This window comes from Lethenteron reissneri, chromosome 31, assembly GCF_015708825.2.
Source record: "Lethenteron reissneri isolate LAM-NWPU_2019-01 chromosome 31, ASM1570882v1, whole genome shotgun sequence".
Classification (NCBI taxonomy): domain Eukaryota; kingdom Metazoa; phylum Chordata; class Hyperoartia; order Petromyzontiformes; family Petromyzontidae; genus Lethenteron; species Lethenteron reissneri.
Genome location: NC_083809.1, coordinates 7,752,384 through 7,776,240, shown reverse-complemented (window position 1 = coordinate 7,776,240; position 23,857 = coordinate 7,752,384). Strand labels below are relative to the sequence as shown.

The 23,857-nt window shown below is 47.4% G+C and overlaps 1 pseudogene; it reads left to right on the top strand.

Annotated features, from left to right (window-relative positions):
- Positions 1-23,857, top strand: part of LOC133349746 (5'-AMP-activated protein kinase subunit gamma-1-like) — a 124,668-nt pseudogene that overhangs the window by 94,170 nt on the left and 6,641 nt on the right.

The window sequence follows — 23,857 nt, the reverse complement described above, 5'->3', positions numbered from 1 at the left end:
GCTTCTTGACGATGAGTACGTATGTACTCAGATGCATTGCGGCTCTTGAAATACTGAATTTTGTACCGAATTGGAAAGAAATGGCTCTTCTTGTTATTTTGGTTGCCGACCCCTGGTATATACCAACTAACCCACGGCCATCCTCCGACACAATAACCTCACCTACCCAAACATCTAATCGCACAACCACTAACCCATCAACCCAAACACCTACCACCCCAACAACAACAACCACTACGTGGCGGTGACGTTGCCACGGCGCTTGTGCCAGGCTAGGTGCAACTGCGACCCCACGTGTACACACGCACGGCCAATCGGGATGTTGGCAGGGTCTGTTTATTGTGCGACTTCTGGGCACGCTAACGCCCCAATGCGTTTACATTTTCTTATTATTTCTGCATTCCCGGGGTGAGTCTATAACCACAAGAATGTAGCCTGTGTGCTGGCGAAGGGCGGATGATAATTATTGTGGATAGTGTGGTTTTTTTTCGGCGCGTTGATAAGAGCAGCGAGTGTCTTTGCATGCTGTGTTGGGGGTAGAGACGCTGGGTAGCTGGGGCATAAGAGGGGCATCTGGGAGGGAAGCAAGGAAAGGGGTGGGCAGCAGGGTTTTAAGTGGCATGCGTGGGTTATCTGTGCGAGCAGGCGTCGTCCGGTCAGCGTGTTCGTGGTACGTACGAGTACCCCCACGAGAGGGTACGTACGTACGCACACGTGTGTTATCTGAACAGCGTCGCGTGTACCTGAGTGTGTGAGATTGTGTGTTTGTTGTGTGAGCACAGGTGTGCTACGTGTTTTGTGTTGGGTTATGTGTGTGAGATGGTGCGTTGGTGTGTGTGTGTGCGTGCGCCAGGTCAACGCGGCTTCAAATGAGTGCTTAGTGCGGTGTGTAAACATCTCCACGAGGGAGACAAAGGCGGTCGGGCGTGGTGCTGGCCACCAACCCCCTCGTGTACCGTTCCGGCCTTCAGAGGCGTTCGCTAACAGCACTGCCCCCAAGAGTCTGTTCAAGGCTATAACGGGGATATTTGGCGTTGTCTTTAATGTCTATATATTCGTACTTGTAGGCGTGAATGTGCGTACGTGGTGGAGTGTGTGTATCATAGATATACTCAGCCTCAAATGAGTACCTGGTGCGGTGTGCAAACATCGCCACTGGGGAGACAAAGGCGGCCGGACGTGGTGCTGGCCACCCTCCCTCTCGTGTACCGTGTCGATGTTCAAAGGGTGCCCGCTGACAGCACCTTGTGTTTAGTATTCACGAGTGTGCGAGTGTGTACGTGTTGTGTGTAACATCTGTGTGCGTGTTTGCGATTTGCATGCGTGTCCAGATGCGAGGGGCTTGACCTGTAGGGACAACTGCTGTTAGCATGCACAGTTCACTAAAATGCGACTGTCGTTATTTGGCCCTTACTTCGCTACATGTACACCGTACATTTTAACTTTTGGGGCACTTACGAACAGTGGGTTTTGGCGGCCGGGTGGAGGGCAAGCCAAGCAGCTGTCTGTCACTCTGCGTGCCGAGTGAGAATAGACAGAACCTGGACGCGTGGGTTAGAGATCGTGAGAGACGAGAGAGGGGGTGGGGGGGGGGACCGGCTTATGTCGAGAGAGACGCAGAGAAAGCGAGACGTGAGAGACATCGAGGCAGAGGGAGGGGGCGCATCCTTTTTTAAACGGAGGGCAGCCTCTGATGGTGAGGCAACATTCCCCATTGGCTCAGCCCCCTTAATGTTGAGAAATACTTCGCCTTGAGTTTTTTGTCGTAAAGCCTTCATTCCGACTCGGCCTTTACACCGATACAGGCTGCGTATTCTGAGACGGCCTGTGTTTCGACTACAGCCGGCCTTCCTTGTTGCAGACGCGACTCGTCAAAAGGGGGACGACGGCCGTCATTGTGAAAGCAGCAGCAGCCCGTACTACCGACACAGCCTCTGCCGGCACTTGTATTTTGAAGGGGGCCCGATGGCTGGGCCGGTGGGTAAACGGAGGCAGCGGGGGTCCGCAGAGCCCCAGGATGGGCGACACGGCGGTTCCGACGGAGCTAACCCGCAGGTGGGACGGTCACGTAAATCAATGCACCTACACTTAACCGCCTTTTGAATTTTCTCTCAATCTGTCGTGGTGTGGAGTAATTCGTATAGAATGTGTTTCCAACTGCAATTATTATATGGTCAATGACAATTCACTTGTAGCCCCGTTTGTCAAGCGGGCTTCTGGGTGAAGGCTTCTGCGTTACCGTTTCGCTCCCCGGGGCTTGTTTGACCATACTTCACCGCGCCGGTCAGTGCGTACTGGCGAAGAGAGGGGGCCACCCCGAGGACCGGCTCTGATATCACCATAACGCCATCGACGTTATCCCCGTAGCCCGAACTCGGGGGGGGGGGGGGGAGGTTCATTGCGCAGTTGTGCCAATAATTGCGTTTCTGCTTTGTTAAAAAAATGTAGTTGCACTCGATGAAGGCACGGAGTGGCGATTTGCTTTGTATGAGGGTTCTGTGCGAGCAGTGGGAATTCCACATTTCCATGCCTGGGGGCCCGCCGTTTAATAGGACGGCGAAATCAATTGTACCGTACTTCTGCACTCCCACGCCTTTGCTCCCCTGCCTTCACCCAACCCACACTGATTGGCATGGCGAAGTATGGTGAAATAATCCCCCACGACCCCCGCGCACACGGCGTGGGGATGAAGCCCTCACCCAGCAGTGGAGAGCCAACTAAACTGTACGTGTGTGTGTGCACACGTTAAGCAATTGCACACAGGAAGTTGTAAAATACGTGCTGGTGTTTTATAAAGTCTAAAGGACGGTGTTTCCTGTTGGCTTTTGAGGGGTTTAAGCTACCTCATCTAAAACCAGTTGAGCAAGATATTTGTCCCACTGGCTGCAACCAGCAACATCCGAAACTGACGAGTTCAACCCAAAGTTTGCGTAATTGACAACGTGTTTTTTTCCCACTCTGCCTGCTACGGTCTACTGATTTTTTTAAAAAAAAATCTGCAAATAACAAACAAAACTCATCACTTTTCGTCAATAACACCGCGGCCTTGAACATAAAAAGTAATGCAGAGAGGCGACGTGCAGAGAGGGTCACACGTGCTGTGAAGTAGAGCTGCTGGCCAGATCGTCACCGACCATATACTTTTTAATTTCCCCCACGACTGTTGTTGACGAGCGTGTTGTGTCACGGTCACATTATTTGTGCTTGTGGGCGCCACTGCCAACGCAGTATCCGCCGGATTATTTTGCTTTTTAAGTGGGTGTGGTGATTTTTATCAGAAATGGTCTTGTGGGTGTCCTGTTGTCCGAATGCAGTACAGCAAGGCGCTGCCGTTTGCTTTGAGGGCATGGGTTTTTCTCCAGTCACTCGCCCACCGGTGGTCATGCGCCTCCTTATCACTTTTCTGTTGCTGCTATCGTAGTTTTCCGTTGCATTTTTCCACCGATGTTGACGACTCAATCTTCTGGACCGAATCTCTCGTCTCATCTTCGCTGCAAGTCAAAACTATTGGCTCCCCATCGCCTCTTATCCCCAAGTCTTTATAACTCAACTGAAGAAATGTGTTAACTCTTATCTATTACACTTTCAACAGTGCTGTTTGTTACTGGCTGCTCGACATTTCGAGCCTTTGAGAGCCCGTGGTCAGCAACCGTTCTTAAAAAAAAAATGTAGAGACTGAGTTTCCTTTCATGTGTAATATACTTAATAAGGAGCACCCTCTTGAAAATGTAATCTTGAAACTTGGTGGACTAATTATGCTGTAGCTCACGTCAGCTGATGATGATGTCATTATTGGGGAGGTGACACGGCCCAATTCCACCACTGGCTGTGGCAGAGGCTCACGGGAAAAGGATCGCGTGGATGGCAAATGTCCCCTTGATGTCATTCAAAAGGAGTAGACCATTGTGTGCCGGTGTCAAGGGCCATGATTTGAAAATTACACTGCAAGTTAATGCATTAATTGAGATTACACGTGGCAACATCACCCCCACTCTGAAACTGCAGACGGTGAAACGTAGCTTCTTCGTGACAGCCTCGTCCTCTAAGATTGGAGCAATTTATCAAAGGTGTGAAACTATTAATTTAGTTGAACGAATCCAAATGGAATGGAACGGTCCCGGAAGAGAAGTCGCTAAAATAGGCATCTCTTGCGCGATGCTATACAAGCGCGCAGCTTTACGCTTTCTGTACAATGGATCATCACATATCAGCCGAACTGAGTTAGGCCAAATTAAGTTACAAACCACAAATAAAATGTAATGGTTTTTGGGCAGTCTCCGCTGACCAGGCTGAGTCCATCAACTCACGACGCAATGACAACGTGGTTTTAATAGCAAGTGGCTGACACTCAAATTTGAACCCAGGGTCTCAGCGGAACCGGCTCACGACACACACCAGCCTGTTTTACTCAATAATACAAATAGTTTACTTTTGGTTTAATCCAGGAGAGCCGCACAGTTGTAGGACTTTTTCTTCAGGAGGTTCCTTAACTGGGTTTTTATTTTAAGATGTTTGCAACCAATTCCTAATGAGTGTTTATTATATATGTGAGAGTAAACCGATGTACCTGGAGAAAACACACGCATGCAAGGGGACAACACTCGATGCCTGTACAGACCGAAACAGATGGCGTTTAGTCTACTTGCTGTACTTTCTCCTGGCAAGCCAGGGTATGTGGTACCTCAATGCCCACGGGAAGGGAGTTTCGCGTAACACGTGCGATCCGCCAATCCCCGCCTCCACAGTCCTGGGTTAGAGGCGTGCATTGCCACAACGATTGAAACCGATGACACAATGAGGGTAAATACGGGGGCAAAGGCTAAAAATAAAAGATTCGGATGCTCACACTTGACGCACTTTATCTATAGGATTCTCAGCGTTCAGTGAAAACTCTCCAAAACCCAGAGCAAATCTGTAAGGCACACAAATAATTCTAAGAGGGAGCGGGAGACGCATGCTTAGCCTGCAAGTGTGGCTGCATTGCTGTCGTATAGCAGGGGTCTGCAGGGACAATTACGCCTCCCAACAAAATTACCTGTTGTGTGTTTTGTTGGCCGACATCAATGAGACGAATGAGTCACACTGTGCTGCGCCTGTGTGTGACTCGCACGGAGCTAGTGACTCATGCTGCCTACCGCTGCCGGCCAATTTATTGCTTTCCTACCAGTTCCAATGTTCGGTAACGGAAACTGTATTTTTCAACAGAATAAGGAATTCTGCCATTTTTTACGAGGTCCTGGGTTCATGCCCGCCTTTCATTGTGTAGAGGAGTAAGCGGGGTCACTGTGGGAACGGGGAAAGTAAACGGGGTGAAGAGGGAACCAGGGATAGAGAGAGGGATCGAATAGGGAGTCTGGGGAGAAGCCGGTGGTAGCCGTAGAGGTGCTTCTCTCTCCGCTCGGTGGAGTCGGCAGAGTCCACGATCCGACACGAGAGAGAGAGACCGGAGCTAGCCGGCAGGGACCCGGACTCAGAGTAGGACCCCTAGCCCCTGGGAGTTGTGTACCCTGTGTAGTATTGATAAGCTTTAATAAACCCTGGCGAAAGCCCCTAACTTACCTCCGTCTCCGAGTACGTACGTCAGGAACTACTCAACAATTGTACTAAGTAACGTATGTATGTCGGGCGTTTTTTAGGAAACCGTACGTAGACAACCGTGCTAGTCGAAGGTGTTAAGTTCGCATGCTTGCTTGCTTGCTTGCGTGCTTGCTTGCTTGGGTGCTTGCTTGCTTACGACCGTGCAAATCTTTCGGTCGTTTTTTAACCCACTTCCCGTGATCCAATCGAGCTCACATTTTCCACACAGACTCGTTGTGCCAGACAATTATTGTTCGTGAAAAAAAATTCCCAAAATTTTACACTTTTTAGGCAAAAAAAAATTATTTTACATATATTCAAATAGAACTCATTCATCGCTTTGGCTGAACGTCACAGTATAAGAGCCCAGAGCGTAACCCCTCCACAGGCCGTGGTGGAGTAGCGCAGTTGGTAGTGCCCTCGCTTCCCATGCCAAAGGTCGCGGGATCGATCCCCGCGTCCTCCACAGGCGAATATATTTTTAAATCCTTTATATTAAGTTCGCTGCCACGCATATAAAGGATTTATAGTGAAAAACTTTGTTTTTACGGGTTATACTTATTCAAAGCTGACATCGTGGGCCTGGGTTAAAATATACCGTGCTGGGGCTGGGTCTGTCACAGGATGCAGATTTCTGTGTTGTGAACTCACGAGCATCATTAAGCTCCAAGGTTTGAGATTTAGGGTTGGCATCTCTCAATGATCTGGTGTCTATGTTGTTTACCAAGCGAACCAATCAATCGCCTTGGAGGGTCTGGGTTAATTTCCTTGAGCTGAACACATTATCTCACAGGAGGCTGATATCTCTATTGTTTAGTAAACATCTTTGAAGTCATAAGTTGAAGACATAAGGTTGGTTGTGAGTCAAGGCTGAGGGAGGCTAATCACTGGTGTTCACTCAATCAGCATGCTTCAGGTTCTGGGTTTGTGACCTGTAGAGTCAGTATTCCTTGTTTTTCCTCGTGTCTATGTTGTTTGGAAAACCAACAATTTTTGAGGTATAAGATTTGAGACCTGGGTGTGGGTGTGCCTTCAGAGGGATGACAAACTTTTGTTTAATTAGCCACAAACTTAAGCATTTCCTGGGTTCAAGACCTGGGCCTGAGTGTTTCTCATTGGGCTGCTGGCTGCATTGGGGCACCAAGCCAGTACAACTTGAGTGAGGGCTTGAGTTTCAGAATAACAAAAAAAAGTCTCATTGTCTTTCACTATCTTTGGGACTGCAAAAAACTCGACAGGATTAACAAGGGCAGCAAGCGTGATAGTGTTTGCCTTGGCTCCAGTGACTGCTAACCCTTTACACAGATCTTATTGAACCCTCTGAGCTTCACACTGTAAAACACGTTGCATTCACCCCACCGTTATTTATCCAGGCAAGAGTCCCTTGAGTTTCACTCTAATCCATTTGGAGATAAGCTGGTGAATATTGCGGTTGGGTGGGCTCTAAAAGCCAGAATTAAAAATTGTACATATACAGTGTTTGGTCATTCCACTGCCGGATGAGGGCCCTCCCCACGCCGTGTGGACGGTGGCGATAATGTGACCATGTCCTTTCCACGCTGGTCAGTGTATGTTGGCGAAGACCAGAGGGGAAAGGCAGAGATGTGGGAGCATAGAAGTACAGTACAGTAGAGCTATGGCCTTTGCTCCATATTTCTTGTTCATGAAAATAGTTGCCTCCCACTCATCATCATCATCAGCCACGATCTATTCTCAGCTCGAAAAAGAACTGCCCCAAGCTATTGCTGTCCCTGGCGGTTACACGTGACGACCATCCGTCTCACATGAGAATGTGGTTCAATCACAGGTGGCTGTAACGCAGACTCGAACCCAAGTTTTTGCCTGGCCCGGGTGCCGTGACTGAAACAGTCGTAATGAACCATCCCAAGCCATGCCTCTTTGCTTGAGTGCATTTTTAAACCATTTCTCTCGGGAAGTTCCAGACACCTTTGCTAATCTGACAGCAAATCATATCTGGCTTTTTTGTCCACTTTAATTAAAACATGCAGGGTACATATAATTTGCCTTTAAATGTAAACGGGCTCAATGTTTAATCATCGTCATCATTTGCTTATGCAGTTTGGTGCTATTGTATAGGTTAGAGGCCTGCTCGTGACCATGGGTTCAACTCCAGGGACTGGTCGTCTTTTGCCCTTCAAAAGTGACTCAGTGGCCATGTTATTATCATCACGATTCATGGTCAGATAGCCATAGATGTCCACTGCACACGTCGTCAATTGTTTCCACTCTTCTGTGTCTTGTGCCAATATGCTCAGGTAGTGCCACGACTTGCTGGCACCAATTCCTTCTGTCCTCGCCGGGACATTCTCTGTGAAGTCTTCCTCTCTTTCCGCTTCCGAACAGCAACACTTTAAATGTTCCTGTTGTTGTCCATCCTATCGGTGCGTCCAAATAGTGCCCAGTTTCCTTCTCATCACTGCCAGCATCATCAGGTCTTCTACTGCATGCAATCTTTTTAAATCCTTTATATTAAGTTCACTTGCTTGCTTGCGCGCTTACAACCGTGCAAATCTTTCGGTCGTTTTTTAAACCACTTCCCGTGATCCAAACGAGCTGACATTTTCCACACAGACTCGTTGTGCGTGACAATAAATTTTCGTAAAAAATTTTTTACAAAAATTTTACACTTTTTAGGAATTTTTTTTTATATTTAATTACCAATTGCTTAATGGTGCCAGGCAATCATCCTGACCCATAAGTGGCAGCCATCTCAAGCCAGAGGACGAGAGGACTCTAGCCGCCACGCATATTAAGGATTTATAGTGAAAAACTTTGTTTTTACGGGTTAATTTTCTTACTTCTACGTTGGATGTCCCATGTCAGAGAAACGTAATCCCAGCTCCACACAGTAGAGGGCAGCACTTCTCCTTGTCGGGAGGTTGGACACATCGGCCATGACAGGATACTCTACCTGAATTGAATCGCAACTCCGAATCACGTGAAACCCCAGAGGCAGTCCAGGAGGTGGTGGTTGGTTGATCGCTTCTGAAATGAGTCACTCCCAGCTGGTAGAGAGAGGGGGGATAGAAGCGGTCTTGGCCCTTCAGGGTTGGGCTGAACAAATAATAAACAATGCTGCCCGCTGTTTGTGAAGGCCGTGTTTGTTTGTCGAGTGCTAGCTAGTAGGAGGATGGTATTCACTGCACAAACACACACGCACACAACCCTCGCTCATTGAGAGCCAAAAGTGAATGTGATAGTTTGTATTTGGACGTGTGTGTGTATAGTATCATGGCTAGCGCTTTGCGCTATGAACTCGGTAATCCCGAGTTCGATTGCAGCTCCATGGCCAATGCCAGTGACGATTATTTGAACCGGTTTTTGGGTTCCCCTAGATCGACTCAGCCTCAACTCAATATCTGGTGCAATGTGTAGACAAAGGTGGCTAAGTGTGGTACTGGGGGGGGGGGGGGTGCATCTTTGTTTCTCTACGTATGTCGGCATGTGCGTGTCGGTGTGTAGGCGTGGTGCTGGCCACCCACCCCCTTGTGTGCTGTGCTGGGCTTCACAGGTGCTCGTTAACAGCACTTGCCTCAACAGCCTCTGTTAAGGCCATACAGGAGATATTGTGTATGCTCCCTGCAAATTAGTGAAGTGATTCATTGCTCGACTTTGATGAGTTCCATTCCAGGCCACGAATAATATCAGAGGTGGCTACTTGAAGCGGTCCTGGGCCTCCCATATAGCACCGTACGTAGCCAGCCGTGCTAATCGGAGGTGCGGAGTGTCTTGTGCTGTGTGCAAACATCAGCACTGGGAAGACGAAGGCAGCCGGGTGTGGTGCTGGCCCCTCGTGGCGCTGCGCCGGCCATCATGAGTGCTCGCTCACAGCACTCGCTCCAACAATTTGTGTAGGCTCCATGGGGTAGGGGGGTGATCTTTGTGTTTGTGCTTGGACAAGCCTTATATACACACATGGCAAACTGGGAGAACAAATATTTTGTCACTGGGGTCCTGGGTTGTGGTGGCCCCGGCTCTATGTCTGTATCTGTAAACAGTCCCTCTTGTGCGTGCCTACACTTCCACATGTATTTTAGAATATTTGGCGGAGATAAATTTGCACGGTATACTGTAATTCCAATTCGTTTTAGCTATAATTTGTGGCCAGGTCACTTCTGAAAAAGAGCTAAATAGCTCGGTTGACCCTACCTGATAAGATATAAAGTAGTTTAATAGTTTAGTATTTGTTTTCCATCATTGGCAAATGTTTGGAGAGTCAAAGACGGCGGAGTGTGCGAGTTGATGTCCAACATCACACACCCCTCGCATATTGTCGTTCGTTGAGAGTTCATGCTATATACTCTGTACAAGGCTAACCGACCATTGTGTCTGTGTGTGCATGTATTTGTCTTTACAGGTCTCCTCGCTGGCAGACGGCATGCTGGATAAACTCGACCTTTACGGGGACGGTAAGTGCCTTTACTTCTTCCCTGAGCACGATCTTGAGACGAAACCCAAGGCTTAATAACGCTACGTTTTTTTAAAATCCCAAAGTGGTATTACGGTCGTGCTGTTGGCATCGGGTAACGAGATAAATCAATTACCATTTGGTGCTCTCAAAAGCAACCTTGTGTCAGCAAATAGCCTCCGGAAGGTGATGTCCCAGAATTACTTCTGATGTTTGGCGAATTCTTTATGGAGTCCTTTTTGAAATATGAGAGTTATTTGAAGTGCCCAGAGGAAACCCAGGCGGACAATGGGTAATACTCACCATACGTAGGCCAGCAAACCTGCTTGCTATACTGCCATTCGTTGCTGCACCCTTACAAGTGCACTTATCTTAACCGTATTGTACGGGTAGAATTCCTCAGATGCATTTCTCAAATGTAAAAAGGTAAAGGCAGGCATAAACACGTTGATGATTCGTAAAACTCAGCGTTATTGCCCTCTATTGTAACAGCCGCTTATCAAGATGCTGGCCAAGACTGGAACAACCAATCTAAGACACTGTTAACCTCCTCGGGGTGCACTGCAAATTTCCAAAAGTCAAAGAATACGCTTGGGGCTATTGTTATGGTCTATTTAGAGTTCACTAGAAATACAAGTCGTACAGAACCAAACTAATTCGAGTGATGATCAAAGTCTGTTTATAAAAGAAGAAAGAGATCTGTGTTGGCAGTCGTGCGCAACTACAAATAGCAAAAAAAATCACCACATCCATCATTAATATTGCCATCATTATCAATCAGCCATGGTCAGTCCACTGCTGGATGAAGGCCCCTCCCCAAGCCACCGCCATCTCTCATGATCCCACCCGGCACCTTGCACGCGAGCCGATTTCATCGTTTCATCTCTGTGGTGGATGTCCTCTCAGATGTGTTCCATTCCTTGGTCTACCGGACATCTGTGAGAAAGAGCATTATAGCTCAGCGAATTCTTCTGGTATAAATAAATACTGTGATTGTCGGTTGCCTTACAACACACAATTGCATCATTAACATTGTCAGTCTGGTCCCTTCTTGAGAGTGAAAATCAACGGCTAAAATAATTTGGCGACTGCATTGGCAGCGGTGCTCAAGCGCGAATCAAGCTTTGAAAAATGATAACTGCTCGTAGGGGAAATGCCATCAACCGCATAGTGTGGCTGCCTTGTCCCCCCCCCCCCCCACTTCAAAACTCTGTGCGGTTATATTGCGTTACGATTTAACTATTACAACCACCCGAGCTTGAATTATCACGCTGACCTATGCACCACACACTCTTACGAGCACTTAATTGATTACAGTTATTGATCTATATGTTGATTTACTTTTTATAGATACTTGTATTTCATCAGCTTGGCCTCTTTTCAGATATATTGCACCACGATCAATGCTCAAATGTGAGGGTATGCTGGTGCTCCGAGCTACATTAGGAAATTCCACTTTCTTATGGCAGAGGCCAGTTTATCCATAATATTGATGTTGGTGATATTCCACCAAGTGGTGTTCCTTTGAATGACCCCTGGTCCATCTGACTGGAATTTGAACTCGGGGCTTAGCAGTTGTGCTGAGCACTCTACCACGGTGCCAGCTGTCTAGATAATTGATATACTATCCTACATCATCATGAGCTATGATAATCCACTGCTGGATTATGGCATCCCCCAAGCTGTCACCATCTCTCACCATATTCGAGTGCAACAATCCATCTAGTAATTACACGTGAGATTATTTTGACCACTCCATCTCCACGGTGGACAGAGTCTCAGACATGTTCTCTCCTTTGGCTGTGATTCTGTCATTCTGCTCAACCACCCGGCTATGATCCCTTCCTGCGACGTGTCCTGCCCATTGCCAATTATTTTTCTTGACGGTCAATATGTTGTCTCAAACCCTAATCCACGTGTTCCTCTTCGTATGCCCTATGTATAGTAATGGCATATTTAACTCGGCAATGCATATTTCTCCTACGTTTGACAACTTTTCCATTGTATTGTGCCATAAAAGAATTGTGTTTTATTATGAATGTTTTTAATGGAAGTAAATTTTGGCCTTCGAAGTGTGGTTAGCAGATCGCACCAGGACCGATTGCACGAGATGCCCAACCCGTAGCGCTACGTGGGTAGTATGTGGCAGTACACAGAGTTGGGTTGATGACCTATCTCTATGTAATTTTTGAGTCCATGGCCAGAGCCGTTGATGCCACCAGCGCTGCACCACCGCTCCTTTCCAGCGTTTTCCACCCTCTGCCAGATACCACAGCTGCTGCTGCTGCACAGTAGACACACGGTGACCTGCCAGGATCTGTCCTCACGGCCTCCACCACCTTCTGGTGTTGGGCCCTTCTCTTGGTTTGCCGAACGCCTGGAGACCACTCCACTGTCTCTCCTATATGTCGGGTTTTCTCCCAGTTGTTCATGTGTTTTTTTTTACACTGCAAAACATATTTATTCAACGGTTGGTCAAATATCTCGAACAGGTCACGTCATAAAATATATATATATACTCTATGGATTCCATGAGGCTTTTCTGGGTAAATAAATGTTTTTATTTTAATAGATTAATCTATTGAATGGGTCACCCTTTAAAATAGGAAACTAGGCTAGAGTTGAATTCGGTAACATATTTCCTTTGCTCTGCATGACAGACATCCATCTAGGCTGCTATGGGGCTGTGTGATGGGCAGCAGAGGGGCACTGTAGCAAACGCCACTGTTGCATTGTACTTCTATGGCCCCACATATGCACTCCCAATCTACCTTCACCTCACTGACCAGTGTGAGTGAAGTATGGTCAAATCACCCCCACAACCCGCGTGGCATGCGGGGGGGGGAGGTTTGGGGTGCTTATGCCGTGTTAATCCACTGCTGGTTGAAATGACCACACGTGTGCGCATTTCTTTTACAAGCAAGACCTGGCGTAACGTGGACAAATAGTATCGGAATAAGAGCTCGTGGATCTGATAATGGCCGTGGTCAGAGCACCACGGCGCTGGCTACAAACCTGGTGACCCGAGTTCGATTCCCTGCTCACGGCCAACATCAGTGACGATTATCTGAACCGGTTATGGGCCTCCCCTCGGTCGACTCGGCCTCAAATGAGTACCTGGTGCGGCTGCGTGTGGTGCTGGCGACCCCACCCCCTCTTGTGTGCCGTGCAAGCTTTCATAGGTGTTGCTCGCTAACAGCACTTGCCCCAACAGTCTATTAGGGCTATACGGGGGATCTTTGTCTTTGGTCAGAGCACTGAGCCCGTATTATGGCTGAGATCGTGGGTTTCAATCCGCACAGCCTCCCCGTTATCATACCAGATTCTCATCCCAGTCACCGATGACTGCACTCAAGCACAATATGCCCCTGTTTATTAAATTAGTTATTTTTTTACTTGATTTGGCCTGGTTTAACTCCACAGAAAAAACTGTGATAACGCATCGGGTAATTGGCATATAACCAGCCACTCGCAGTGGGCTGTGAATATCAGGCAACTGATGTGAGGGTGAGAAAGTCTCATTGTAAACATTTGTAAAAGAGATCTTTATGGATGGAATTGTGTGGTGTCAGCTTCTGGGGCAGTTACCTGACACCTGAAACTGTTGACTGTTACAGCTCCAACAGGGGTTTCCTGTCACTTTATGACATGATAGTATTTTAATCTTATGATAGTAATCTCACTCTTAGAGATGATCGCAATTTTGTGAGCGATTGACGTCCATTCTAATGATGTTCCAGAAGCACCAGAAAGCTGAATTTTGCACATATATAGCCAGAGGGGGCTCTAGAGGGTATTTGGCCTACTCTTCCACGCTGGTGAGACAACATGGAGAGATGGGAGTACCCACACTTTACCCCACCGCACGCGACCTGCCGATCGTCTGACTGTGCCGTGTACCCACTTCTACAGCTGTGTGGACAGATGCAGTGGTGGGGGCGTTTTAAGAAACTTGCCACCAATTTTTGTTTAACTGCCGTGGCTGGGAGACAGAATTGGAGGCGATCTCTATGATTGCAAGCTCGGTGTGCCAACTGCCACACCACTGTGGCAGCAACCCTGGTTATGAGTGACGGGATATCATTTTAGCACGTAGACCAAAAATAAATGTGTAAAAGCTGATGGATGTTAAATGAAATGCACGAATGCAACTGACGTTCACACTCCGTTTGCCGCCACATATCTCTGCGCAGAGGATTCAGAAGACACGGTTTACACGCGCTTCATGAAGGCGCACAGATGTTACGACATCATCCCAACCAGCTCCAAGCTCGTGGTGTTTGACGTCTCGCTGCAGGTAAGGCATCCCAACCGGAGCCCTAACCGTACTTCTGTCCGTAAACATAAAACTCCAGCTCCACCGCTAAACACAGCCCTAAGTGACTGCTTACAACAATGAGCAGCTGAGCGTCATGTGAATGAAATTTGGCAAATTGAGACAGCGGTTAGAGCATGTCGGTGCATCTGCCCGTCATCGCTGTGACCCTGCTTGTGAACTCGTAACCGCTGGCTCATCACCATGACCCTCCTGCCAGCGCGAGCCTTCACTTTCCACGTCATCTACTTAATGTGAACGCGACCTCCCAGTGCACCTAGCCCGGTACAAGCACTACAAATTAGTGGCGAATGATGGCTGCGCGTATGTTTGCGTGGATACGTGCGCTAACAACTTGGAAACTTACGTTCCCAGTCACAGCAATTGGTATTAGAACTTGTCTCGGGTGTGCGCTAAGTTGACTCAGACTCAAATGAGTACCTGGTGTGGTGTGTAAACATCAGCACTGGGGAACACAAAGGCAGCCGGGGGGTGGTGCTGGTCACACCACCCGCCTCTCTCGCCATGCCTAACTTAAAAGATCTTTGCTAACAGCACATGCCCCAACAGTCTGTAAATACTAAATGGCACATGGTTGTATTTTTGTGTGTTTGTGAATGTACAGTGTGTGTGTGTGTGGGGGGGCCTTTATACGTACGTGGGCATGTGTGTGTGGGCGTAGTGCTGGCCACCCACCCCCTCGTGGGCCTTTCATCGGTGCTTACTAACAGCAATGCCCCAACAGTCTGTTAAGGCTATACCGGGGGGGAAATCTTTGTCTTTGTGTGTTTGTGCTCAGGTCAAAAAAGCCTTTTTTGCCCTGGTGGCCAATGGAGTGAGGGCTGCACCATTGTGGGACAATCACAGGCAGGCCTTCGTGGGTGAGAGCACACCACCTGTATCTCTGCACTAAAGATGTATCAATCTGCTGCCCATGACCAGATCGCCCACACACCGCGCCCGATCTCATCAGCTCTCGGTATGTAACTTGCCTATTGTGCGTTATAATGTTGTCTACCAGCGTGGCAAGTGGATGTCAAAAGATCCTGCGACAAAACCATTACGTGTCTTGCTTTTATAAGAATAAGGTCTGAAAAGTGTACAGCACTTTGTCAATCCACTGCTGAATTAAGGCCTGCCCGTGCCTCCTCAGTCATTGTGGTTTTGACCATACTTGGCAGCGTTCGTCACTGTGGTCTAAGTATCACTCGCCAGTGATGTTAGCCCTGGTTGGGATTAGAAGTCTGTTTGCCAAGTTCATTGTGCTATGCGCTAACCGTTACGTCATCCCTCTACCTAAAATGAAATACAAGCGATAAAAGACATTTTATAGTGTCTCTATGAACACAGATTCTCAGGTATCGCTTTGAAATACATTCTGGATTTCAAAGGCCTCTTTTATTGCTCATTCAGGATACTTGAACTGATTTGTTTTGCAGGAATGCTGACTATAACAGACTTCATCAACATCCTTCACAGATATTACAAGTCTCCACTGGTAAGGCCTTTAAGATGGTCACATTCCTTCTAAATATTTACGCAGGAATGCATCACTAATCCTCACTCCTCGTGACCATTTTCTTCCCCATGAGGGTCCTGCCCGCAAGATTATGGCTCATGAATGCTTTTCCTTTATGGATATTTTGCTAAAACGGCATGTGGAAATAAACCGGGAGTGACCCCCGAGAGAAGGCAAGCCTGGGGCACACAGATCGCCTGTTCAACACGCAGGCTTTCGCGACCAATATCATCCATAATTAATAATCGGGGGCGGGTTTAATGACACATATTTACACGATCTAACCCAAAAAACCCCAGTATTATAGATGATAACCTGTTACAATCTTGCACTGCCCTCTACAGGCACCAGCATCCTTGCTGAATGAAGGATGTGTAGATTTGTTTATTAATATCGCTGTGTCCGCTCATTGGGCTCTTCTGGAATTCTTAACTTTATCCATATTGCTAAATTGAAAAAATGCGCACGTGTGTAATTGGGTTCACATTAGAAAAGAAAAAAAGTCGGTGACTTTCTTGCTCAAACGAGCATGAAGAAGGCGGTGCTTCCTCCTCCTGTTTACTACCCTGAGACAGTGGTGGACATTCCCCACTCTGATGATAGAGCGAGTCTCTCCGTAGGAGAACCACTGTTGACTTCCCCACAGTCGGCATTCATTTCATAGACGGGCCCAGTCAGTCACCAACCAGGGTTTGAACTCTGCCCTTGAGACCCACGTACACATATACAGTCGTGCGCATGGATGCCTATGCATCTTCTGCATATGTTTAGAATGTACTTGCGTGCGTGCATACATGTGCACTGTGTGTATATACACGACAGTAACATTAGTACTGTTGTGATTTTAAACAAGGCCAGACATGTACTCGGTCCAAATTGGGTCAGAGTTTGCCGTGCAGACTTAAGAAATTATTAGCCAGAACCAAAATAAAACTTAAATGGAGGTAATAAAAAAAATGAAATAAATCCCATTTAGAAATTGGAAGAGTAATTATAAAGCCTTATTGCGCAATAAACAGTGCTGGAAAATGCTTTCACCCTTGTTTATTTTCATACAAATTCCTTTTCTCGGAAAGTTCTCCGTCGCAAAAACGTCAAGTTGGCGACAAAGTTGACGAGAGCTTTGCGATGTGGCGGGGAGGGGGGGGTCGTAAACCGCGCATTGTCGTTCAGCGCGATGTCCGACGTTTCGCGGCACGTGCTGGGAGCTTCAGTTCGATTGCTGAAGAGGAGGGAGCTCCCAGCACAAGGGCGGAGAATCCCTACGCGGTGACGGGTTGGGCATGCTCCTGTTGAATGGGCAAACCCGAGATGGATTTTGATCTCTTGGACGTTTGTTTAATGCTGAAAATGTACTCTCAGGTGGGAATGCATTGTCTTTGTTAAACCCTGGGGCTCTTGGCTGCTGGGTTGCTTGGATGAACTCGCAGTTCTAAGTGAATGCTGTGATTATGATGTTTGTGTGTGTGTGAGATGATCAACTTAAAAGGCAAAGCGGTTGATGAATGTTGTTGGATGCAGTACAGCGAGTGGCTTTTTTGGGCGAGAGATTTAGCACAGTGTAGTTCTGTGTGTTTATTCTACGGGAGTTCCTGTTTCCTACCGTGCGCAAATACTTTAACTTGTAATTCTCGCGGTAACGGTGCAGCGCAACACCATTTTTCATTATAGAATGGTCTGCAGAAGCAAATATTGCAGATCTATGTTTTAGATCCGTTGAAAATGACGTCTTATCCCACACCACGAAGCAGCGCCTGAATTACCACCGGCCTGTTTTCAACACTAATAGTCCATCGACATGACAGTCGAACCCATCATTTTTATTCTAAGTGCTGGAATTGAACCAATTTAAGGGTACAAACTAACTCGAAGGTGAAGTGTTTTTTCGTGCAGTCATTGGTGACTGGGCTGAGACAGTCAACTCCACTACCCTTGAACCCGGGTTGATCACAGGTGGCGGCTGCCGGTATTTGAACGCAGGATCCCAGCAGTGCTAGCTTAGCGCTTTTAACACTAACACTCATTTTAAATCCAAACACTGAAGCCAATCTAACTAAAACTGTCCGTCTCTCTAATCCAAAAATGCTACATTATCCCTGATTGTGACTAAGCAATGGCTTAAGGAGTTAACAAGGTGATGATGCAAGGAGGTGGTGGTTTGAGTTAAGATGAGCTGCTGTGACGAGGTGACGTAAGGCGGTGGCCTGGCAAGGTGCCACCACAAACAGGTTTTTACCTCTTTGATTAGGTGTATGTACTGTATGTTGAACTTCTTTTGCACCGTACATAGCCAATCGTGCTAATCGGAGGTGCAGAACCCTGGGGGGAATGATCTTTGGATTGAGCCTTGTGGGATTTTCGCGCACACATCCCTCACTCGCACGATCTCCCGTGCAGGTACAGATCTATGAGCTGGAGGAACACAAGATCGAGACGTGGAGAGGTGAGGATGGGGACCCCAGTTGGTCTCAGTGGGGGGGAGGTGGGGAGGACGAGGGAGAATAGGTGACATCGGTGACTGAACATAGCAAATGTTGGTAACCCATCGGTAATTTACTGTGCTCCAACATCTACGCTGCCCGCATTCACCAAACCTGCGCCAACCAGCATGGCGAAGTATGGTCAGATCACCCCCATAATTGTATTGCGTGCAGGGGCCCTTATCCATCAGTGGGTTGGCATAAGGGCTGAACTAACGCAGGCATCGTGGTTGGGTCGTCGCATTGTGGTCAGGTAGTCGTGCGACACGCAAGGCCTTGGCCCTGTGGGGCGCTATGTAAACTCGTGGTTGGACTCGGTGTTTGTATCTCGGGTAAGGGGTGGAACCATGGCACCGTAGTTACTGCGTGCGCTACGAATTCGGCGACATCGGTTCCCTGGCTAACTTGCTTTTTGATCCAATCCCGGGCCTCCTCATCACCAACCTGGACGACCCACGTGGTGAAGTATGGTTAAACAACTTCCATGATCGACATGGCGAGGGGGATGCCTGCCTCCAGCAGTGGATTGACAAAGGGCCTTAGATTTGTTTTCGGGTAAACAGTGTTTGCATTTTCTCCCAATTGACGCTTTGACTCTTCCAAAAATATTTTGTGATGCGGCGGCTTTTCCCTTCCTCCCATGTGCCCTCTGACAGAGTTGTACCTCCAAGATTCCTTCAAGCCCCTGGTGAACATCCCTCCCCACGCCAGGTGAGTTGCTGATGGGTTTCATTCCCTTGTCCACATCTCTGTGCATAGAGGAATACGTGTTCACTAACTTACGAACGTGTAAAACTATTGCGAGTTCTCTGAGTATTTTCCTTACTAGGGTCAGGGACTTTCAAATGGCTTCGGCTGCCCAAGTTAACACGCACCAAGGTGACAGAACTCGCTAAATCTATGAACACAGTGTTGCCAGGTCATGTTTCAGGTTTATTTTGTTGAAGAAAAGGGTAGCCTCTTTCTAAGAACATAAATACATGATCCTCTAGGTATCACTTCCTGCCACAGCCTGGTCCCTTGTGAGTGCACATTGATGACATCGTACCACCTAATTAATGCGCAAGACTGGAGAACATTTTCACAATTCTCGCAACTGCCTGATGATGCTGGTTGTAACTACCAACAAAACGTCAGACTACCCAATTGGTTAATTGTTGTGAGATCGGGTGGAGGTGGTTTTACGACACACATTTTACTTCTGCGATCTGACCAAAAAAGTATAAATTCTAAAGGATAGTCTCATTTGCAAAAGTAACCTGGGTCATCAAAATGACAAACGCAATAGTATAGAAACTTAAGTATAACACGAAAGCAACAAAAAATCAGAGCAAAAAACAACCATGTTAAAAGTTTGAAAATATTCACTTCTGGCAGAAGGCAGATATGGTCAGCTGAGGTTACAGCGGCAGCAGCAGCAGCAGCGACAGCAGTGATGACTTTGTTGATCTTGTTTCTGTTCCTACACTGAATAATTCTGTTCTCTGGTATTGCTCTGCTCTCTCTGTTCTCCGGCTGTCGTAGCCTCTTCGATGCTGTCAACTCGCTCATCAAGAACAAGATTCACCGGCTCCCCGTTGTCGACCCCGTGACAGGAAACGCGCTCTACATCCTCACGCACAAGCGCGTGCTGCGATTCCTCACGCTTTTCGTGAGTGCGTGTGCTTGCGCCTGGTGTAACCGTATTCAAATGCTATATAAATCGTGTCGCCATTGAGCTTCCAAACGCAATGGGCCTTATCTGAAATTAACAGACCGACCGACTGACCGACATCCAAATTGTTGTGTTTGGGTCGTTGGTGGTGCGATCCCATTGGGGGCATTAACCAAAAAGTTTTCTTGGGGCCTACCTCTTTTCAGTTTTACAACAAATCCCGGTGAGATTACAAGAGATAGAGATGCAGATAAGATAGAGATGAATTGATTCGTCACGTTACCTTGTTATGTGTACTATGTTATTGATATTTGTAGAAGTTTAATTGATGTGGCAGTGTTGACTGTTACTCCCTCATATGCATGGGTTTTCTCCGGGCACTCAAACATTTTCTTCATCTACAAAAGCCTCTGAAGTATCAAGACTTTAAGTTTGGCCAGTTCCATTTTCAGGAGTGTCTTTCAAATTGGGAGGAAACTGGAGCATTGAGAGAAATCCCAAACGTACGCAGGGTCCGTGGACATTAGTTCAGAAGCCGTTCGCTATACTGCCATCTCCTGGCTTCGTTGACAGCACAGCGAGTTTGGGAGTCTCACAAATCTACAGCGATCCATGAATGAGGAATGCATTTTTAGACCGCTCTGTGCTACAGCAATGTGTAATTTTCACTCGTGGCTCAGAGTCATCAATTGCCCCCTCGATGTAAATGATCATGGCTTGAGCATAGGGGCACTTTTAGCTTTTAAAATATATATTAATGTATGTCTTGCCCCCCACTACCTGGCGCCAGATGTCAGAGATGCCACAGCCTCCGTTCATGAAGCACTCCCTGGAGGAGCTCGGTATCGGCACCTTCCGGGACATTCGCCATCATCCACCCCGGAACGCCCGTCATCTGCGCCCTCTCCCTCTTTGTGGAGCGACGGGTCTCGGCCCTTCCTGTCGTCGACTTCTTCTGGTCAGTGTGTCCACTCGCCCAACCCACCTACTCACTTATCCACCAGCCTGGGTGCTAGCCCACTCGTGTCATCTCCCCAGAGGAACGGACCAAGAAGTGAGAATCGTCAGGTTTTATATTCTTAGGTTTTTTCGGTAAAGTCACGTAGGTAAAACATCAAAATTAATGAAAATAAAATAAAATAAAAATCACGACGTTTCGGAGGCAACACAAGTCTCCGTCATCAGGTGGGACCGTCACAGCCGGATTAGCTGCATCCGGCTGTGACGGTCCCACCTGATGACGGAGACTTGTGTTGCCTCCAAAACGTCGTGATTTTTATTTTATTTTCATTAATTTTGATGTTTTACCTACGTGACTTTACCGAAAAAACCTAAGAATATGAATCTTGCAGTCACGAAAGCTTCAAATCTAGAATCGTCAGGTTTTAGTGATGGTGAATTCTGGATTATCTGGGGTAATGGGGGGGGGGCATAGAAAAAAAAATAGTTCACGTAAAAACTCATGTAAATGAGATTATAACACAATCTACCTGTGTAAAATGGGGAGGTGGTATAGAATGTATTCCTGTGTATTGCTTCTTAAAGTAGGTGTGTTTACTTGTAAGCATGTTGTTGAGGACCCAGAGCAGCTAATAATGAATATGGAGTTCTTAAAAAATTTGTTTTTTTTTGCAAGCATTGCTCATAGATAAGTCATCCTTTTAACAGTCCACCAGAGGGCATAGTAGTGAAAATGAAGCATTTGGGCCTTAGTTCAAGTTTTAATGAATGAAGTGGTTTGCTCTGAGAGTTCCTACAGAGCTTTTTAAGGCTTTGGGCCAGCAGACGCTGGTGTTGAACTCATGCCGGTTTCAACCACCTGTGGCTGTCAGTTTCTCACTTAGTGAATTTTATAGTATTGGCAGTCACCATGACTGCACACTTTTAAAAAAACGCATACAAGTGCAGATTTTTTTTTACTAAAGTTGGCCTAATGTGCATCAGTATTTTGGGATGATTCAGCTTGTGGCAACCCACTCTTTACAGACCATGGAGGGATACAATTTAGTGTAGAGTACAAACTTTATTGAAAAGTATTAACAAAGGCTATGGCCTAAAATATCACGTATTGTGCATGTTTCTTAAGGCACTTATTGTTGAATGTATTTGTTTAAATGGTGACCCCACGTTGGCAGTGTTGCACCAAGTTGTGTTGAAGGGGCAACTGGTTGAAGCGGTGCTTCTGCTTTCAGCTTCCAGGGTCATTCTGCCGGCTACAACTGTTTTTTCAGAATGACCTCTTCTACTGGAAAAATTGTTGGTAGTCCAAAGACGGTCATGATTGTCTCAGCCTGTTGCGGTTGTTGCGGTTGTTGCGGTTGCGGTTGTTGCGGTTGTTGCGGTTGTTGCTGCCTAGTCGCTTCAACTTCTTGTTCTGTATGTTGCCGTGGCATCGCTTCAACGTCTCTTCTCTTGCAGGAAAGGTTGTGGACATCTACTCCAAGTTTGATGTCATTGTAAGTAGTGCGGTACAACCTCACCAAAACCAGGCTCCCCACTAGTGCAATCGTTTTTACCTATGTGGGATAATTACAGCAATTTTTTTACATCTGGAATTATTATGGATACAATGATTTTGTTTTACGTATTACATACTTTGGGATCAGACGAGCACCCATTTGGAATTCATAAGTCATTGCTGATAAACACAAGGCAGTTCACCGGCATTGGTTTAAGTGTGCCTGCCTCTTCTGAGACCAAATGTCAAAACTAGTCAGGAGTTTGCTTTGTACCGAACCATTGCCGCTAAAATTGTGAATTCCCAGAAGGCCATGTGGCTGGTGAGAAGTAGAATTTTTTTTTACAGAAATACCAATATAGAAAGGGAGGTGTATTGTCTTCATATTCGTCTGCCTTAAGGTTGCCAAACTTACCTTATTTGTTGGTCAAGGCTGAAAATGCAAAGAGTTGAAATGCCAAAGCCACAGCTGCATGTCATGTTGCGTGTGGTTTTGTTTAATTTTGGCTTTCCCTCACCCCGTCACCCGTGCCGGCCCGATCACCGCCATACAGAACCTGGCAGCGGAGAAGACCTACAACAACCTGGACGTGACGGTGACGCAAGCGCTGCGGCACCGCTCGCAACACTTCGAGGGTGTCATGACGTGTCGGCGTCACGAGCAGCTGCAGACCATCGTCGACCGGCTTGTGAAGGCAGAGGTTGGGCCCACTCAACTCACAAAACAGCCCCTCCCTCCTCCCCCCTGTGTAGCCTGTAACAGGCTGTTGGGGAAAGTGTTGCTCGCAAGTGGCTATATTAAGGCTGGCACAGCACAAGGGGGTGGGTGGCCAGCACCACGCCAGACCACCGCCTTTGTCTCCCCAGTGGCGATGTTTACACACCACACAAGGTACTCATGTGAGGCCGAGTCGACCTAGGGGAGGCCCAGGACAGGTTCAGATAATCATCACTAGTGTTGGCCTTGAGCGGGAATCGAACCCGGGTCGCCAGGTTCATAGCGCAGCGCGCTAACCGCTACACACACACACGGGAGCGGATGACCATGGTGGTGGAGGCAAATGTGGTGTGGGTGGCAATTGTGGATCTGGTGGACACCACAGTTGCAGTGTCAGATGTGACTGTGACGACCATGACACTGGAGGGGTTTGTGGCTGTTGCTCTACTGATGCTGGCTTTGGCGGTGCTTGTCATGTGCTGGTGATTAACAATTAGCCTGTATGCGTGTACGCACTTACGCGTGTGCGTGTGCATGTTTGTGCATCTCCAGGTTCATCGTCTGGTGGTGGTGAACGAGAGCGATGTGGTAGAAGGAATAGTTTCACTCTCAGACATCTTGCAAGCGCTGGTGCTCACTCCCGCAGGTGAACATGCAGCTGAACTCGCCTGCAGTGTTATAAAGGCAGGAGACACAGTAATGGCAAT